Source organism: Helianthus annuus, chromosome 9, assembly GCF_002127325.2.
Source record: "Helianthus annuus cultivar XRQ/B chromosome 9, HanXRQr2.0-SUNRISE, whole genome shotgun sequence".
Classification (NCBI taxonomy): Eukaryota; Viridiplantae; Streptophyta; class Magnoliopsida; order Asterales; family Asteraceae; genus Helianthus; species Helianthus annuus.
This window is the reverse complement of record NC_035441.2, coordinates 183,158,636-183,177,471: the sequence shown is the minus strand read 5'-3', so window position 1 is coordinate 183,177,471 and position 18,836 is coordinate 183,158,636. Positions and strand designations below refer to the sequence as shown.

The window sequence follows — 18,836 nt, the reverse complement described above, 5'->3', positions numbered from 1 at the left end:
TTTTACGAAACTCTTGGCATGGTTGTTAATACGGTTGGTGCTTCTTGCAAAAGAAAAGATATGATGTTGGAGGCAAAAAAAGAGAGAGTGGAAAACGAAATTCTAGCGGGTGAAATTAACATAGGAAAAGGATTAAACCAAGAGGTTTCCCTTGCCCGACCCGGAGACACACGATGGGGTTCTCATCATAGAACCATCATAAGTTTGTTGAAATTATTTCCGGAAGTTGTTGAGGTACTTACTTTTATTAAACAAGATGGAGAGACCTTTCAACAACGATCCAATGCGTCAGGTATTCTATCATATTTTGAGAGTCTTGAATTTGTGTTTTACATACACTTGTTGAACGATATCTTAGGCCTCACAAATGCTCTATCAAAACATCTTCAAAAAAAGAGTCAAGACTTGTTAGAAGCATCTCATTTGATAAGCGGGACAAAACGAGCTTTGAATCATTTAAGACAAAAAGGGTTTGAAAAGATGTTGGCAAACGTAACATCTTTTTGTGAAAAAAAACAACATTAAGATGTTAGATATGGCGGAAAGTTATGGTAATAAAAGAAACCGAAAGTATGTCATTACTAACCGACATCATTTTGAAGTTGAGGTTTTTAATACGGTTTTGGATATGCAACTTCAAGAACTTGGAAGCCGATTTAGTGAGGTCTCAACTAGTTTGATAGAAAATATGTCGTGTTTAAATCCTTGTAATTCGTTTGCTAAATTTGACATATCAAAGATAGTGAAGTTTTCTGAAATGTATCCGAATGACTTTAATAAAGAAGAAAGAGGGGTTCTTACGGGTGATCTTTCGACATTTTATCACACTTTAAAGGAAGATGATAAATTTGCAAATTTAACTGGATTGAGTGACCTTGCTCGTGTAATGGTGGAAAACGGAAAAAATGAAACTTTTCCTTTGGCTTATCGAACATTGAAGCTAGCACTGGTTTTACCGGTTGCAACAGCAACCGTTGAAAGATGTTTTTCTAAAATGAAGCTTATCAAGACAGATTTACGCAATCGGATGGGTGATGAGTATTTGAACAACGCTCTAATTTGTGCGGTCGAAAAAGAAAGTTTTTGTAAAGTAAAAGAAGAGGATGTCATGGCCCGGTTTCAAGCTTTCAAAAACCGAAGAGGAGAACTCATTTAGGTACGTGTTTAAATTTATTTATTACCGCGCTACTATCGTTGTTTCGTTTACATTGTATGAAGTACGTTAAAATTTTTTTTTGAAAGGTTACCCCTTAAGTAATTTTCTAGATCCGCCACTGACCTTTAACCTCTCTAATTGCCTCCTTATATATATACCCAAAAGAAAACCTAATTAGTTAATAATGGTAATATGGTCCATCAACAATTACCGACTAATTATATAACAGGTATAATATATTTTGATCAATATATTATATAAATGATTATATTGCTACTAGATTAAATATCACATAGTTAATATATTTAATCTTACACTCAAAAGATATATCCACTAATTACTCCGAATCATATTCTCAAAGGGCATCAATCCGATATACGAATGTCTAGCAATTAAATGTGGTTTTTAGTTCGACGATTTGATCAGTTAACACTCACTCTTAAGACGTTTGGTTTGGTTCGGTTCGATATCTCATCGATGAGAGATGTTTGGGGAGTTTGCAAGTTGAAAGTAGAAGACCAATTTAGGAAAGTGCCGTGTCAAAGTTGTGGTGGAAGGTGCCTTACCATAATATCACTATCATCTTGATAATTGATGTTTTCGGCTTCTTTTTCAAATTCAGTGGACTGTGGGTTCCATTTCCATACGTGAACAATGACTTAGATCGATGACTTCTTTTATCACATTTTCTATATTCAATAACCACCATATATTTTATCTACAGGTCTTTAAATAAGTCTGTTTAGTACCTCATTTTAAATGACAGCATACTGGAATTTTTTTAATTTATTTTTGGTTTTAATAATAAAGATTAATTATATAAATGTTTTGGACGACTTACAACATGTGTAAGTGAACTTATTTTTTAAAACGACAAAAAAACATACTTTATATTAAAGTCTTTTTCCAAAAAGGCTGGTCCGGCTGGATGATTAGTTATTTATCAACTAATCCTGTTTACTTATTAATTTTGTCAAGACTAGAAATGACCTCGTACCATAAGTTTTTCTTTTGTCTTTTATATTAAAATGTAATGTTCTATTTCTTTTATATACACTAGTTTTTTTATCTGCCGCGCGTTGCGGCGGCGCCATACCCGACGTGATAAATTATAGACTACAATCAATCAGACTCGTATCCGGACTAAATTTACGTTGAAACATAGAGTAATCTGAATTCATGCCGTTGAATGAAAATATATTATATTTGACCCGACTTGTTTCCAAACAAAATTTACGTCGAAACGTAGACCAATCCAAAACGTACATAAAATAAACACTTGTGGCGGCATCGTACGCGACGTGATAAAGTATAGACTAAAATCGACCCAACTCGTTTCTGAACTAAACTTACGTCGAAACATATAGTAACTCCAAATTTATCTCGTCTAATGAAACATATTATATTTGACCCGATTACATAAAAAAACAACGTAAAAAATTAGTTTTAGGATAAATTCAAAACTTTTGAATCTTTAGAGGTAAAAGTGATATGTATAAAATTAGATGGTTGTCGAAAGTTAAAATGACTCAAATTTATACTGTATATATGACCCGACTTGTTTCCGTAAAAATTATGTGGTCGTCGAATGAAAACGTATTATATTTGACCGGACTCTCTTTCGAACACAGTTTACGAACGTACACAAAATAAGTATAAAAACGTATTATATTTGACCAGACTCGTTTCAGAAAAAAAAAAACATGTCAAAATGTGAGTCGTTTACGTTGAAACATGAATTTAAACCGATAGGTACCTCAAAATTGCCATACGCCGCGCTACGATGGCGACACCTTAGTTGTTTATAATTGACGATACGTGTTTATATCATAAATGATAATGTAGATGATATGATTTAAGAAAAATGGCGAATTTGCTCCATAAGCTACCTTTTGCAATAGTTATAAATCAATTACTTAGGAGTGGTAATTACATGTTTTAAATAACGTTGTATGTGATAAGCTATGTAAATAAATTTTATAATGAATAAAAGAAAAGGTAAGGGCAAAATATAACTATGTAATTGTATATCTTACTATTTCATTGGTACAATTTAAAATATTAAGAAAGAACAATAAAGAAAAAAAAACATAAATAAACTGGGCCTGGCCCAGAAAAGAGAAAGTTGGTGAAAGAGAAAAAAACAAAAAGGAACCAGGTATAGAAGAATCGAACTCGCACCATTACTATTAAGAAACAACTTTCCGACCAAGAAGACAAAGTACAACTTTGTTTAAATATTGACTAAACTTTCATATATATTGAAAACAATGAAGAGATTGGTTGGTGGCAAAAGCCACGGACCTTTCTTTTTAAGATATACTAGGAAATGCGCCCGCGCGCGTTGCGGCGCGTGTACATTGGGTGATAACTGGTTGCATTAACATTCAAATAACAGCCTAAATAAGAGTAATTGTCCATACAGAGGTCATGGGTTACATTAGGATTTATACTACAACTTTCATAAGGGTAATAGCTTATAGATATTTTTTATAAGATTTTTAAAGTTGCAGTCCTTGCCTGTTGCTTTCATAGTTTTGTCGCCTTGTTGAAGCCAAAATATTAATTCAGATGTTGATGTCTTGGCCTTTCCAATCTTGTTGTCGATGCCAAAATATTGTGCTGAAGCCAAAGCATTTGTTATTGTTATTTTTGTGGCGCAAAAGAGATGGCTTTTGTGAAGGCGCTGTTTTTTTCACCTGGAAAATCAGCAAGGATGCATCTTGGGGTTTCCCGACTTGGGAAAAATGTTACCTTCCCCATTATGCTTTTACGTTTTTGCTTGTTTTCCCGTTGTTTCATTGTCTGTGTAATGATAAAGGGATGTTTACATTTAAAATTTAGATATATTTGCATGAGTGTAATCTATATAGCTGGCGAATATGGTGTTCTTCTTTTGATAGTTGTTGTTTTAGGATCTGGGTTTGCTGGGATTATGGCTGGTGGTACTCCGGCTTTGTTCACGACCATTGAGTTGTCTTGTTTCATTGAGATGTCCAAAACTGCAGTTTTTTCCCCTGGTGTTATAGATATCCGCGGGTATGATTTCCGGATCTGTGTATCCATCCTTGACTACCATGTCATAGCAAGATTTTTCCAGCATTTGTTCCATTGCTTCGTTGAAGAAAATAGCCTTTGCTTCGTCACTTTCATCTTCTATAGTTGTGTTTACACACTACCTAGTGATTGGAGTTCAATTGTTCTTTTAGTCATCTTTTCAAGTCATACAGAAGTAGGTCATACCCCAAAAAAAACTGAAAACGTAAGGAAAAATTCATTAGTAAAAACCGATAAGTAAATCTTTATACCCATAATCATTAGGCAACTATGAAACGACGAAAAGAAACATAAGGATTCGGCCAATGTATTAATGACTCAACAAAGAGTTTCACCCAACTTATTTTTTCTAACCACTAAAAAGAGTCTAGCAATCTAAGCCTAACAACAGCATGAATCAAACAGTTATACATGCCTTTTAAGAAAATACACAAAGTCCAAGAAGATTTAGCCTTATTATGAAAACTGGAACTTTTTTCTTCATTTTCACAGTTTCCTATACCTTTCAAAGATTTATAACCTATTTTTTTCTGGCTGTTTACTCATTTTTAGAACTGAGACAAAGTTTCGCTCAAATATTAATAGAATCTGAAGACTTGGCTAAATGCAAAGATATCAATTGACAAATGACAGTTCCTTTAAAATCCGAAGTATGCGATGAATGATGATGATGTAGTCAAATAAAATCAACCATAGATATATGAAGTTCACTCAGCAATAAACTGACATCTTATCTACACCCTTGTTTAAATGTTTATATAAAAGTATACATAATAATTCAACTTTAAAATAAACTAAATTTAAAAAAAGAAGACCCTGAATGACCAGTTAGCCAAAAGAAATATTTTACCAGTTAGCCATAACCCTGAATGACCCATATATAAGTAAACAGGTCTGGTCCATCTGTTGGAATGTTTTGCATGGAATATATACATATATCGCTATATTTACCTAGCCGCCTAGGCGCAACCGAACCAACAACTGCAAGAGTCAACAATGCAGCTATAAAACAGAAGATTCCCCACCAGGCACCTTTAAATATGCACCATTTGAAAGCTATATAAAACAAACGTGTTAGTAACTTACCAAATGTATGAAATTGAATGAAAAGTACAACTTGTTCTTTCCAAACAACAAAAACTGATTATTGTGATTTCCAAACACATTAGTCAAACTTGATAAAGAAACCACTACTCAAGATTGTTCATTTTAGCAAAAAAGTAAAACTAACTATGTAGTCAAAAACTTATAAATTTACCAAACAATGTAAAACTAATTGAGTAAAATTAAGACATACCGCGTCAAATCGCTCACCTCAGTTCTGATTTCGTTACTTCAACGATGATGGACATGAATATAGTCACACATTGTTTTTTCTATCTCGTCTCGGATTTGGAAAATCACGAAACACATTAGAAGGCGTCAGAGACCGATACAAATTCAAAATTACTGCTTCTAGGACACTGTCGTTCACATAATGATATTTACGTTTGTTCATATAGAATAAATGATATATCAAATTATATATCTATCGAATTGAAACCTAAATAATAATTCAGATAAAATTGGATTTTCATCGAATTGAAACCTAAACAAAAGATGAAAGAAGATAAGAAATACAAATATTGTAAGTAAGAAAGAACGATCAAGGAGCACATAACCATCAACGTAGAGCGGTCTCAACTTCCCGTAGACCATCAGACACCACTTGTCTCATCGGATTTTCATCGGCAAAGATGGATCCGATCCCTGTCGAAGATTCGCCGACGGCACAGGCTACGACGACTGCTCGATTTGAAGAACAATTGGTGACAAATTAATTAATTGATGAAATTGGAGGTGGATTTACCTGCGTTTGGATTACGCGCGGACAGTGGCGATCCGATTGAAGGATTTGAGAACGCTTTGTGAGAGGATTTGAAGGAAATTGAGAGTTTAAATTTGGGGGTTTAATTCGAAACCCTAGATAAGAAAAGAAGTGGAAGACAGGAACGTGTATAGTAAAAGAGAGGGGCAATTTTGTAATTTGTTGGATGGGTTGTCTTATTACCACCGACCTTTCATTTTAATGTTATACTAGTTCTTTTACCCGCCGCGCGTTGCGGCGGCGTCATATGCGAAATGAAAACATATAGACTACAATCAACCGGAATCGTTTTCGAACTAAATTTCTGTCAAGTCGTATAATAACTCAGATTTATACCTTCGAATCAAAACGTATTACATTTGACCCGATTTATTTCCAAATAGAATTTTCGTCAAATCGTAGTCCAATTCAAAACATACATAAAAAACATTTTATAATTGACCTGGCTCATTTTTCAGATTAAAATTATGCTAAAGTGTAGACGCACTCGAATTTTATACCGACATGTCCATAAAAAAAACTTAAGAAATTAGTTTTAGGGTAAGCTTGAAACTTTAGAAATATGAGGGGGTCAAAATGACATTTTCAAAGTTAAGAGGGTTACCTCTGACATTATAGCAACGTTTGGGGGTAGAATGGGTTATATATCAAAAGTTTGAGGATTAAAGAGAAGTTAGAATGTATGGGGGCCTTTTTATCAAGTTGGAAAGTAAGAGAGTCATTTTTATCAAGTTAGAAATTTGAGCAGTGAATTTTGTATATATATTTGAAAAAGTTAAGGGTGATTTTTGTCAAATCTAAAAGACAAGCTAATGGCAGTATTGTAATTTCTGGAAATTTGAGTGGGTGTTTTGTCAATGGCATGTGCCACCGACATTCATCTTTAATATTTATATAATAAATATAATATAATTTAGTTTTGATTTTATCAATTGTCGAGATATTTTTAAGGTTGATAAATTAGATATACTAGTCAGTTTTTTGTACTAATATGTAATTATGTTTAGTTGTGTTTTCACAATTTCACGCATTCAAACCTTAAGTCCTTAACTCTTGTCTATGATTATATAAATTATGTTAAAGAAAGAAGACATGTTAGAAATTTGTTACGTGCAATATAACACATAAGTTTAAGTATGCTTTCAAAATTTTATATAATGATTGTTCATACTTAATCCTTTATATTCTAAAACTAGATTGTTATATTGATATATAAGTTTGTCACATATTCAAATCAAATCATACGTTTTAAATATTGAAAATCTAGTTACCATCAACACTTAAAAGCTTTAACAAATATTCTTAACTTTATACATAGTGAGGAATTTTACAACTTCAAACAAATGTTTATTTCATACAAATGTTATTTAGTTCTAGTAGCTATTTATTATAATTGGTTTTGTGTTGAATGATCTTTGTAACTCTAAATAGATTATCGTAGTCTAACACCAAGCAATGCGTGATTATTGCACTAATTTAAACACATATCATAAAAGGTCATATAATCCATCAAAATCACTTGATAAAACTTTTTGTAATAACAAACTGACTAAGAACTTACACCAGTGAAAATCGAAAAGAAGAGAACCCTTTTAGAGTATCTGTAGTGGGGCGTGATGATTGGGTTTTTTTCTCCTATAGCGCCCCATAACGCCCCGAACACCACAAGGGCGGCGTTATGAGGCAAAAAAGGGTGCAGCGCTATGGATATGGCGCCGGTATGGAGGTTTCTTTTCAAAAATGGACCAATCAAAATTAGTTAAGGTTTTTATAATTAATTAATAAAATTGAAAATTAATAATTAGATAATGATGGGTAGGAGCTTTATGACTACGGGCTCTAGTGACATAACGCCCCTGTGTGACGTGGCACGACACGTGTCGCATAATGCCTACAAAGGGGTTTTATGACTACGAATGAACTTAGATTTCTTTACTTCTTTTAAGTGTTAATGGTTAACCAGTGAGTCACTCATAACATCATATGTGATTGATATAGCTTTTGATTTTTATAAAAGGTGTAAACTGTAAAGAAAAGTAAAGGTCAAGAAAGTAGGCTTATATATTAAAGATGATTGATTAATTAATATTTTTATTTAAAACGGACCGACAAATGGACAAACATAACAAGATTCTAAAACTCATAAAGATCCGATTTGGTCTCTGCTTTCTATTGTTCTTTGCACGTGTGTTTGAAATCAATGAATTTAGAGGTAAATCCAAGTCTTGTTAAATTACAACTTCAAACTATTTTAAAAGATTACAAATGTTAAATTTTGTACTATTTTAGATATGACTCCAAATTAAGAATCAAATATGTTGTTACTTAATAGACTAAGAAAACAGCTGTAGTTGGACTCAAGAGTATTATTGAAGAAACACCAAACTAATTTGGCGATTAATATGTGGTTTGTGCCTCGGCAAATAAAGGTTAATCTTCTTTCATCTCGTCCAAACAGCTGTGAAGATCCTGCAAAACAATCAACACACCGTAAGCTCGTTACAATGTGGAGAATAGGAGGTTCTCCTTGTAACAGCCTAAGCAGATTGTACTGTTAGGGATAGCCAAGCCCCTGAAACAAGAGCGTGAAAGGAAGCAAAATTAGGGAACTCGTTAGTGCTTGTGAGTGGTGTCTGGACCATATGAAATCACTGGTTTTCTTGTTCTGTGTTTTTTCACAAGACTCAAAGTCTAGTATATATGAACCAGAAGGTCTAGTAAAGTTCAATTCTGAGTTTAATTTAGAATTGAATTGTAATGAACTCGTCATTACTACTAAAATTTAATCAAACCCATCCAGTGAGAAATCGAAAGGTCTTCACCATATCAGTTAACTAAACCAAGCCACAGACCTGAGCCCACACGAGTCAACAGAAATAAAGTGCACCTAAAAATAGTAAAGGCGGCTTCAAACGGCGATGCGAGCGTTCATAGTGCAAAGTGCGCAATCAAAATGCCACATTACGCCCTCATCCCTGTCACGTGCGCAGGCGCGTGCCAAGTGCTTCGCACCCTCCTGGATGCCACTGAGTGTGATTTGTCACATAGGAAAACAATCCCGTAGTGAATTCTAATTATAAATCGGCAAAAGATTTATATCTCCACCTATGTGGAACAAACACAATTTCCCACACATTAAGGTTGTCACACCCCCAAAATCCACCTGCGGATAACACCCGCTTCGGGGGCGTGACCGACCAGGATCCAGCCACCAATTATACTGAATACTTTAGTTGATAACAAAAGTAATACTTACTATTCGTAAGCTTAGCAAATATTAAGTTCAGAGTTTAAAGTTTTGGTTCAAAACAATACTAAGTAGCGGAAGCATAGGTAAGGTAGTTTAAAACAAGTTCATGATTCAAAATGAGGTAACACCCAACACAGGGGTGAACAGACACTACGCATTCCCAAGCTGCAAGCTCCATCGTCACTGGTTACCTGCAAAGCATGCAGTAAGGGGTCAACAATAATGCTGAGTGAGTTCACTAGTTGTCCAGTTTTAATTACCAAAAACTTTGTTTCGCCGGTTAATTTATCCGTTTATACATGCCCTGGGGAGCTACCCCAAAAGTTAGCGACTAAACTGTTTTTCCAATACCGAACACTAGGTAACCGTTGCGTATCCGCAGGATGCCCCGATGTCAATGTTCTATCATCATTGACGAATATCTGAGTACATTAGTTCACGCCCGTCCCAAACCAGGGCACGGTGTGAGGCTGGTAAACACCTAAATAGCGCTATCAACTAATAACCCGTTCGCCTAACCCGGCGACTAATCGGTATTTGTAGTAGGGACTTGAGTGATAGAGTTTCGTTTAGTGCCGTTAGTTGCAATCCGTATAAACAGTAATTAACCAAAAGGTTTCCCAATACCCGGGAAGAAAAAGTAGGTTTTGTTCCCAATAACTAGGGAAGGTATGTAAATGGTATCCCCTTTTTACCAGGGGATAGGGTTGTTAGTCTCGTGTCCCAAACCACCGGGACGCATGCTTTTAAGTTGTGAACTCACCTTGGGTTGCTCGGTAGGTTTAGGTTACTTGTCAATCACGTTGGTCACCACGTCCTAACATGGTTACCGGTATAGGTCAGGTTCGGTGCACAATCATTCACGTAAAACACATATAGGCACGTATCAAGCATATAAGTAAACAGTCATTGGGTTATTGGGCCGGCCTAAACAATTAAACAGTCAACCGCATCACATAGTCCATTTAACAGATAGTCCAAGTTAACACAGAATGGCCCAATAACCAAAATGGACAGCCCACTCGCAACCAGCTTGTCTCGAGTCGCAACCAGGTGGTCTCGGCTTGTCTCGTTATGGTTGCGAGTCGCAATCGTGGTCTCGAGTTGTCACGTGTTGGTTGCGAGTCGCAACCGTCGTAGTCTCGAGTCGAAATCTCGTGGTTTCGACTTGTCATGCTTTGGTTGCGAGTCGCAACCGTGTGGTTTCGAGTCGTAATGCCGTCGTTGCGAGTCGGAATGCTGTCGTTGCGAGTCGTAATCTGTCACTTTCATATACACGTGATGATGCAGAAAAGACAGTCCAAATTGTACATATGAAATCAGACCCATATTTGGAAACAGCCAATAAGGTTTCTACAAACACTTTTCCTAATTTGACCATATACAACAATAGATCAAACATTACCATTTTAAAATCTTCAAACTATCTTCAACAAGTTCATCAAGTTCATAGTTTTTCCTAGGGTTTTCATGTTAACATAATCACACATTTTGGACCGAAAATCACCTATTTCTAACAAGATTAATATGCAAGAACAAGTAAAACATACACTTAGTGGCATTAACATAACTCGGTTGGCCCTAAACATCCTTAAACCATTATTCCATAACCATTTAAGCATGTTAGCAAGTATCATACATAGGGTTTAACACACATAGTCAAAACTTCACAATCTTCCTAAAAATCATGCATAGTATTTCTAACCAAGCATAATATTTCTAGTTCATTTAACCCACATAAATCTTATACACAAAAGATACACAAAGATAACACTAACCGGTTATGAAAGGAGGAGCCGAAAACAAAGAGAAGGGAACCGAGAAGATGGAGTATACGAGTGATGGTCTTGACCGAGTCCTTGTCCGATATCCTTGCTTGAACCGAGAGTTTGGAAGAGTTTGGATGTTGTTGGCTTGGGGTTTTTAGTTGAGAGAAAATAGAAGAGGTGTGTGTTTGTTTGGTGTAACAAATGAAGGAAATGAGGAGGAGGTGGGATATATATTCATAGGGTGTTTCGGGTTGGGCTTGGGGGTTTCGACCCAAACCGGTTACGGCCCAAAGGCCCACTCGCAACCGAGTGACCCACTCGCAACCGCCCGGTTGCGAGTCATGGTCTCGGGTCGTGGTTTCGGCTCTCATATTTACATATATAATACATACATACGTCACATATCAAGTAAAAATCACGTTTTCATTTAATAATATATATATATACACAAAATATTACAAGGTGATCGTTCGGAAAAACCTCGAGTGTCACATTATCCCCAAGTTTTAAGAACTTTCGTCCCGAAAGTTGAAGCAGCCACTGCCAAGCTAGCGTGTTTCAACGGGGTGTCACATCATCCCCCCGTTAGTTTGGAATTTCGTCCCGAAATTCGGTTGTAGCTTCAGTGCTGGGGTTTTCGTTTGGGAATAACTGGGGATACTTGGACTTCATCTGGTCCTCCCGCTCCCAGGTAAACTCTGGGCCGCGCCGTGAGTTCCAACGAACTCGTACAAGGGGTATCTGGCTACGTTTGAGGGTTTTGATCTCTCGATCCGTGATCTCAATCGGTTCCTCAGTAAAATGTAGCTGTTCATCAATCGTCAGTTCCTTAAAAGGAATCACAAGTGTTTCATCCGACAAACACTTCTTCAGGTTAGATACATGAAAGACGTTGTGCACTGCACTCAGCTCTGCAGGCAGGTTCAATCTATAAGCAACCTTACCGATTTTCTCGGTAATTTCGAATGGTCCAACATACCGTGGATTCAGTTTGCCTCGTTTACCGAAACGAACCACACCCTTCCAGGGTGAGACTTTAAGTAGAACCCGGTCCCCGACCTGGAATTCTAACGGTCTCTTACGCTTGTCAGCGTAGCTTTTCTGACGGTCACGAGCTGCCGCCATGCGTTGCCTGATCTGGGAAATCTTTTCCGTTGTATCTACCACTAGTTCTGGGCCTGTGAGTTGACTGTCACCTATTTCCGCCCAGCAGAGAGGTGATCGGCATTTACGACCGTACAATGCCTCAAAAGGTGCCGCCTGAATACTGGTGTGGTAGCTGTTATTGTAGGAGAATTCCACCAACGGCAGATGCTTCTCCCAGTTCTTGCCAAAATCGATCACACATGCTCTAAGCATGTCTTCCAGGGTTTGGATGGTGCGTTCAGACTGCCCATCCGTTTGCGGGTGATAAGCGGTGCTCATGTCCAAACGTGAGCCAAAGGATTTGTGCATAGCTTGCCACAACTCGGAAGTAAAACGAGCGTCTCGGTCGGAAATAATAGAAGTTGGCACCCCGTGCCTGGAGACTACTTCCTTCAAATAGATTTCTGCCAAGGTAGAAAACTTGTCTGTTTCCTTAATGGCCAGAAAGTGTGCAGACTTAGTCAATCGATCTACTATCACCCAAATAGTGTCATTCCCGCGTTGAGATCTAGGTAGCCCTGTAACAAAATCCATGGAAATCTGTTCCCATTTCCATTTCGGGATTTCGGGTTGCTGTAGTAGGCCTGCTGGTTTCTGATACTCGATCTTGACTCTTGCGCAGGTCAAACATTTGCCAACGTAGGCTGCTATGTGGGCTTTCATGCCAGGCCACCAGTAAGTGGTTCTTAAGTCGTGGTACATCTTATCTGCACCAGGATGTACTGAATAACGGGACTTATGGGCTTCGTCCATCACAAGCTCTCGTAGATCTCCGTAAAGTGGGACCCAAATGCGCCCTGCCACATAGTAGGCGCCGTCTTCTTTCTGTTCTAGTTGCTGTCTCGATCCTCGCAGGGACTCAGCCCTGATGTTTTCCGGTTTCAGAGCTTCAATCTGAGCATTTCGGATCTGGGTAGGGAGACTAGACTGGATGGTAAGTTGTAATGCTCGCACGCGCTTTGGTACAGTGTCTTTCCGGCTGAGGGCGTCTGCCACAACATTGGCCTTGCCCGGATGATACTTGATGGCGCATTCATAATCATTCAAAAGTTCGACCCATCGACGTTGGCGCATGTTTAATTCCTTCTGCTTGAAGATATGCTCGAGACTCCTATGATCGGTGTAAATGGTGCACTTGGTACCATACAGGTAATGTCTCCATATCTTAAGCGCAAATATCACTGCTCCCAGTTCTAAGTCGTGCGTTGTGTAGTTCCTTTCATGTGTCTTAAGTTGTCGGGATGCGTAAGCAATGACTTTCTCGCGTTGCATCAACACGCAACCGAGCCCATGAATAGACGCATCACAGTAAACCACAAGGTCGTCCGTTCCTTCAGGTAACGAGAGAATTGGAGCACTGCAGAGGTTATCCTTAAGCCTCTGAAAAGCAGATTCCTGTGCTTCATTCCACTTGTAGGTGACGCCTTTCTGAGTGAGTGTCGTGAGAGGTTGTGCAATCTTAGAGAATCCCTGAATAAATCTGCGGTAGTAACCTGCCAATCCCAAGAATTGGCGAACTTCAGTGGGAGTTTTAGGGGTAGGCCAATTCTTTATAGAGTCGATCTTAGCTGGGTCGACGTGGATTCCGTCCTTGTTAACCACGTGCCCAAGGAAATGGACTTCTCGAAGCCAGAAGTCGCATTTCGAGAACTTGGCATACAGTTGCTCGTTGCGAAGGAGTTCGAGGATAAGGCGTAGGTGCTGTTCATGCTCTTCCTGACTTTTCGAGTAGATCAAGATGTCGTCTATAAACACGATCACAAATTTGTCGAGGTAGGGTTTGCATACCCGGTTCATGAGATCCATGAACACTGCAGGGGCGTCGGTCATTCCAAAGGGCATAACGAGGAATTCATAATGACCATAACGAGTTCTGAATGCAGTTTTGGAGATGTCTTCGTTACGGACCCTTAACTGATGGTAGCCTGATCGCAGGTCAATCTTAGAATAGTAGCTCGATCCTTGCAGTTGATCAAACAAATCGTCGATTCGCGGGAGAGGGTAACGATTCTTGATGGTAACCTTGTTCAACTCACGATAGTCTATGCACATTCGGAACGTGCCATCCTTCTTCTTAACAAAGAGTACCGGTGCTCCCCAGGGTGATGAGCTAGGACGGATAAATCCTTTATCCAAAAGTTCCTGTAGTTGAATAGAGAGTTCCTTCAATTCTGCGGGGGCTAGTCGATAAGGTGCACGAGCTATAGGCGCTGCTCCGGGAGCTAGCTCGATTTGGAATTCGACCTGACGGTGGGGAGGGAGTCCAGGTAGTTCCTCAGGAAATACCTCGGGATAGTCGCATACTACTGGAAAGTCTTCAATCCTCTTTTCCTTTTCCTGCGTGTTGGTAACAAGTGCCAAGATAGCGGTGTGCCCTTTCCGTAAACACTTCTGGGCCTTCAAGAACGAGATAATGCCGGAGATTTCTCCACCCTTGCCACCTTGTACAATGAGGGGTTTGCCAGAACGGCGAGGAATACGAACTGCTTTCTCTTGACAGAGGATCTCAGCGCGATGCTTGGATAACCAATCCATACCAATAACGACGTCGAAGCTTCCAAGAGTAACAGGGAAAAGATCGATACTAAATGTCTGACCAGACAACTCTAGTTTGCAGCCTTTGACAACATGTGAGGCCTCGATGTTTCTACCATTAGCTAACTCGACGATATGAGGAGAACTTAGTAACGAAAGCGGACGCTTAAGCTTCTTACTAATACGTAGGGATACATAACTAGCATCGGCACCGGAATCAAATAACACAGAAACATAACGATCATCGAGTAGGAACTTACCCGTCACGACATTGGGGTCATTCCTTGCTTCACCAGCTCCAATCACGAAAGCTCTTCCTCTAGCACCATTCCCAGCATTGTTGTTCTGGTTGTTGTTCCCAGCTCCCTGATTATTGTTGCGATTCTGATTCAGTTCAGGGCAATCCTTCTTAAAGTGCCCCTCAGCTCCACACTTAAAACATGCCCGGTTGTTTCCCTGCTGCTGTTGCTGTTGGGGTTGCTGCTGGTTCTGTCTAGCTGGGAACTGACTTCTGCAATCCTTGGCCTCGTGCCCCATCTTGTGGCATCGCTGACACTGACCCTTGTTACACGCCCCATGGTGGTGTCTGTTACACTTGTTGCACTTTGGGTAGCTTCCCCGGTAGCCACCCTGTTGCTGGGTGCCTTTGCTGTTTTCTGTTTTCCTTTGCTGTGCTGGGGCCTGAGTGGGGTTAACATCCTTGCTCTGACTTCCTTCCCACTTACGCTTGCTGTCACTAGAAGTTCCGACAGTAGCACCGATCCTTTTGGGCAACCGGCCCTCTTCTACGGCCTGATCAGTAAGTTTATGAGCAAGTCGAACAATCGGCTGAATGGTAGTGTGGTTGGCTGAAGTGACATGGCTTCGAATTTCAGGAGCCAAACCCTTGATGTACAGTTCGATCCTTCGGTACATAGGTCGGGACATGTTCGGGCAGAGAGCAGCATAGTCATTGGACAACTTGGTGTAGGTTTCAATCTCTGACCCAACCATCTTGAGCTCATAGTACTCGTTCTCAAGCTTGTGGATGTCATCCCGGTGACAGTATTCATCCTTAATCATATCCTTGAAATCCTCCCATGCCGTAGCATTAGCAGTTTCCAACCCAAACATCTGAATCTGCGCCTTCCACCAAGAAAGCGCGCTTCCTTCAAGCGTAGCAGTAGCAAATTTCACCCAATTTGCAGGAGGACACTCGCAAACGGCAAAAACAGCTTCAATTTTCTCAATCCAATGCAGAAGACCTATGGCACCCTCAGTGCCGTTGAAAGGGAGAGGCTTGCAATCCATGAAAGTTTTGAAAGTACACACTGGTGGTTGCGCCGGTGCATGCTGACCTGTTCGTGAGAAGCGAAGCGTATAGGTTTAGAGGCGAAAAGTCGATGTGGCGGTAGGATCTATACATCCTAAAGCAACGAGCTTACCTATGGGGTGGGCTGCAAAAGCCGCAGCCACTGTGTTGAGCAGGTTAGTGAACTGAGCCTGCGTCATGTTAATGTTTCCTCTTCCGCGTCCACTCATTGTCTTCATAACCAGAAAACACAGTATGAGTGTGATGTCGTAGTGTAGCGAGAATGAGATAGAAGAGAGAGGTGTATCTATCTAGTTTAGGCACACTAGTACGTATATCATAACGGGAAACATAAAGCAAACAAGTAAACACTGGTCCGAGCTATGAGGTCAAATGTGTCGAGCCTTGCACTTGGAGTGTAGTGTCGTTACGAGTCACGGGTTATAGTCTGGTTTTTCTCCAAAAAGATTTTCCCCTTTTTTTTTAAAACCAAGTTCACTATAACCAATGGCTCTGATACCAATCTGTCACACCCCCAAAATCCACCTGCGGATAACACCCGCTTCGGGGGCGTGACCGACCAGGATCCAGCCACCAATTATACTGAATACTTTAGTTGATAACAAAAGTAATACTTACTATTCGTAAGCTTAGCAAATATTAAGTTCAGAGTTTAAAGTTTTGGTTCAAAACAATACTAAGTAGCGGAAGCATAGGTAAGGTAGTTTAAAACAAGTTCATGATTCAAAATGAGGTAACACCCAACACAGGGGTGAACAGACACTACGCATTCCCAAGCTGCAAGCTCCATCGTCACTGGTTACCTGCAAAGCATGCAGTAAGGGGTCAACAATAATGCTGAGTGAGTTCACTAGTTGTCCAGTTTTAATTACCAAAAACTTTGTTTCGCCGGTTAATTTATCCGTTTATACATGCCCTGGGGAGCTACCCCAAAAGTTAGCGACTAAACTGTTTTTCCAATACCGAACACTAGGTAACCGTTGCGTATCCGCAGGATGCCCCGATGTCAATGTTCTATCATCATTGACGAATATCTGAGTACATTAGTTCACGCCCGTCCCAAACCAGGGCACGGTGTGAGGCTGGTAAACACCTAAATAGCGCTATCAACTAATAACCCGTTCGCCTAACCCGGCGACTAATCGGTATTTGTAGTAGGGACTTGAGTGATAGAGTTTCGTTTAGTGCCGTTAGTTGCAATCCGTATAAACAGTAATTAACCAAAAGGTTTCCCAATACCCGGGAAGAAAAAGTAGGTTTTGTTCCCAATAACTAGGGAAGGTATGTAAATGGTATCCCCTTTTTACCAGGGGATAGGGTTGTTAGTCTCGTGTCCCAAACCACCGGGACGCATGCTTTTAAGTTGTGAACTCACCTTGGGTTGCTCGGTAGGTTTAGGTTACTTGTCAATCACGTTGGTCACCACGTCCTAACATGGTTACCGGTATAGGTCAGGTTCGGTGCACAATCATTCACGTAAAACACATATAGGCACGTATCAAGCATATAAGTAAACAGTCATTGGGTTATTGGGCCGGCCTAAACAATTAAACAGTCAACCGCATCACATAGTCCATTTAACAGATAGTCCAAGTTAACACAGAATGGCCCAATAACCAAAATGGACAGCCCACTCGCAACCAGCTTGTCTCGAGTCGCAACCAGGTGGTCTCGGCTTGTCTCGTTATGGTTGCGAGTCGCAATCGTGGTCTCGAGTTGTCACGTGTTGGTTGCGAGTCGCAACCGTCGTAGTCTCGAGTCGAAATCTCGTGGTTTCGACTTGTCATGCTTTGGTTGCGAGTCGCAACCGTGTGGTTTCGAGTCGTAATGCCGTCGTTGCGAGTCGGAATGCTGTCGTTGCGAGTCGTAATCTGTCACTTTCATATACACGTGATGATGCAGAAAAGACAGTCCAAATTGTACATATGAAATCAGACCCATATTTGGAAACAGCCAATAAGGTTTCTACAAACACTTTTCCTAATTTGACCATATACAACAATAGATCAAACATTACCATTTTAAAATCTTCAAACTATCTTCAACAAGTTCATCAAGTTCATAGTTTTTCCTAGGGTTTTCATGTTAACATAATCACACATTTTGGACCGAAAATCACCTATTTCTAACAAGATTAATATGCAAGAACAAGTAAAACATACACTTAGTGGCATTAACATAACTCGGTTGGCCCTAAACATCCTTAAACCATTATTCCATAACCATTTAAGCATGTTAGCAAGTATCATACATAGGGTTTAACACACATAGTCAAAACTTCACAATCTTCCTAAAAATCATGCATAGTATTTCTAACCAAGCATAATATTTCTAGTTCATTTAACCCACATAAATCTTATACACAAAAGATACACAAAGATAACACTAACCGGTTATGAAAGGAGGAGCCGAAAACAAAGAGAAGGGAACCGAGAAGATGGAGTATACGAGTGATGGTCTTGACCGAGTCCTTGTCCGATATCCTTGCTTGAACCGAGAGTTTGGAAGAGTTTGGATGTTGTTGGCTTGGGGTTTTTAGTTGAGAGAAAATAGAAGAGGTGTGTGTTTGTTTGGTGTAACAAATGAAGGAAATGAGGAGGAGGTGGGATATATATTCATAGGGTGTTTCGGGTTGGGCTTGGGGGTTTCGACCCAAACCGGTTACGGCCCAAAGGCCCACTCGCAACCGAGTGACCCACTCGCAACCGCCCGGTTGCGAGTCATGGTCTCGGGTCGTGGTTTCG

The 18,836-nt window shown here is 39.6% G+C and overlaps 1 long non-coding RNA gene across 2 annotated transcripts; it reads right to left on the bottom strand.

Moving 5' to 3' along the window:
* Positions 1 to 3,384: 3,384 nt before the first annotated feature.
* Positions 3,385 to 6,188, bottom strand: LOC110868787. 2 transcript variants are annotated; one of them, XR_002552764.2, is made up of 3 exons: positions 5,528 to 6,188; positions 5,165 to 5,269; positions 3,385 to 4,410 (listed from the first exon to the last, which is right to left on the bottom strand). It is a non-coding gene; the product is annotated as an uncharacterized LOC110868787 (long non-coding RNA). The 2 variants fall into 2 exon arrangements; XR_002552763.2 differs by having other exon boundaries at positions 5,511 to 6,187.
* Between the last annotated feature and the right edge of the window lie 12,648 nt (positions 6,189 to 18,836).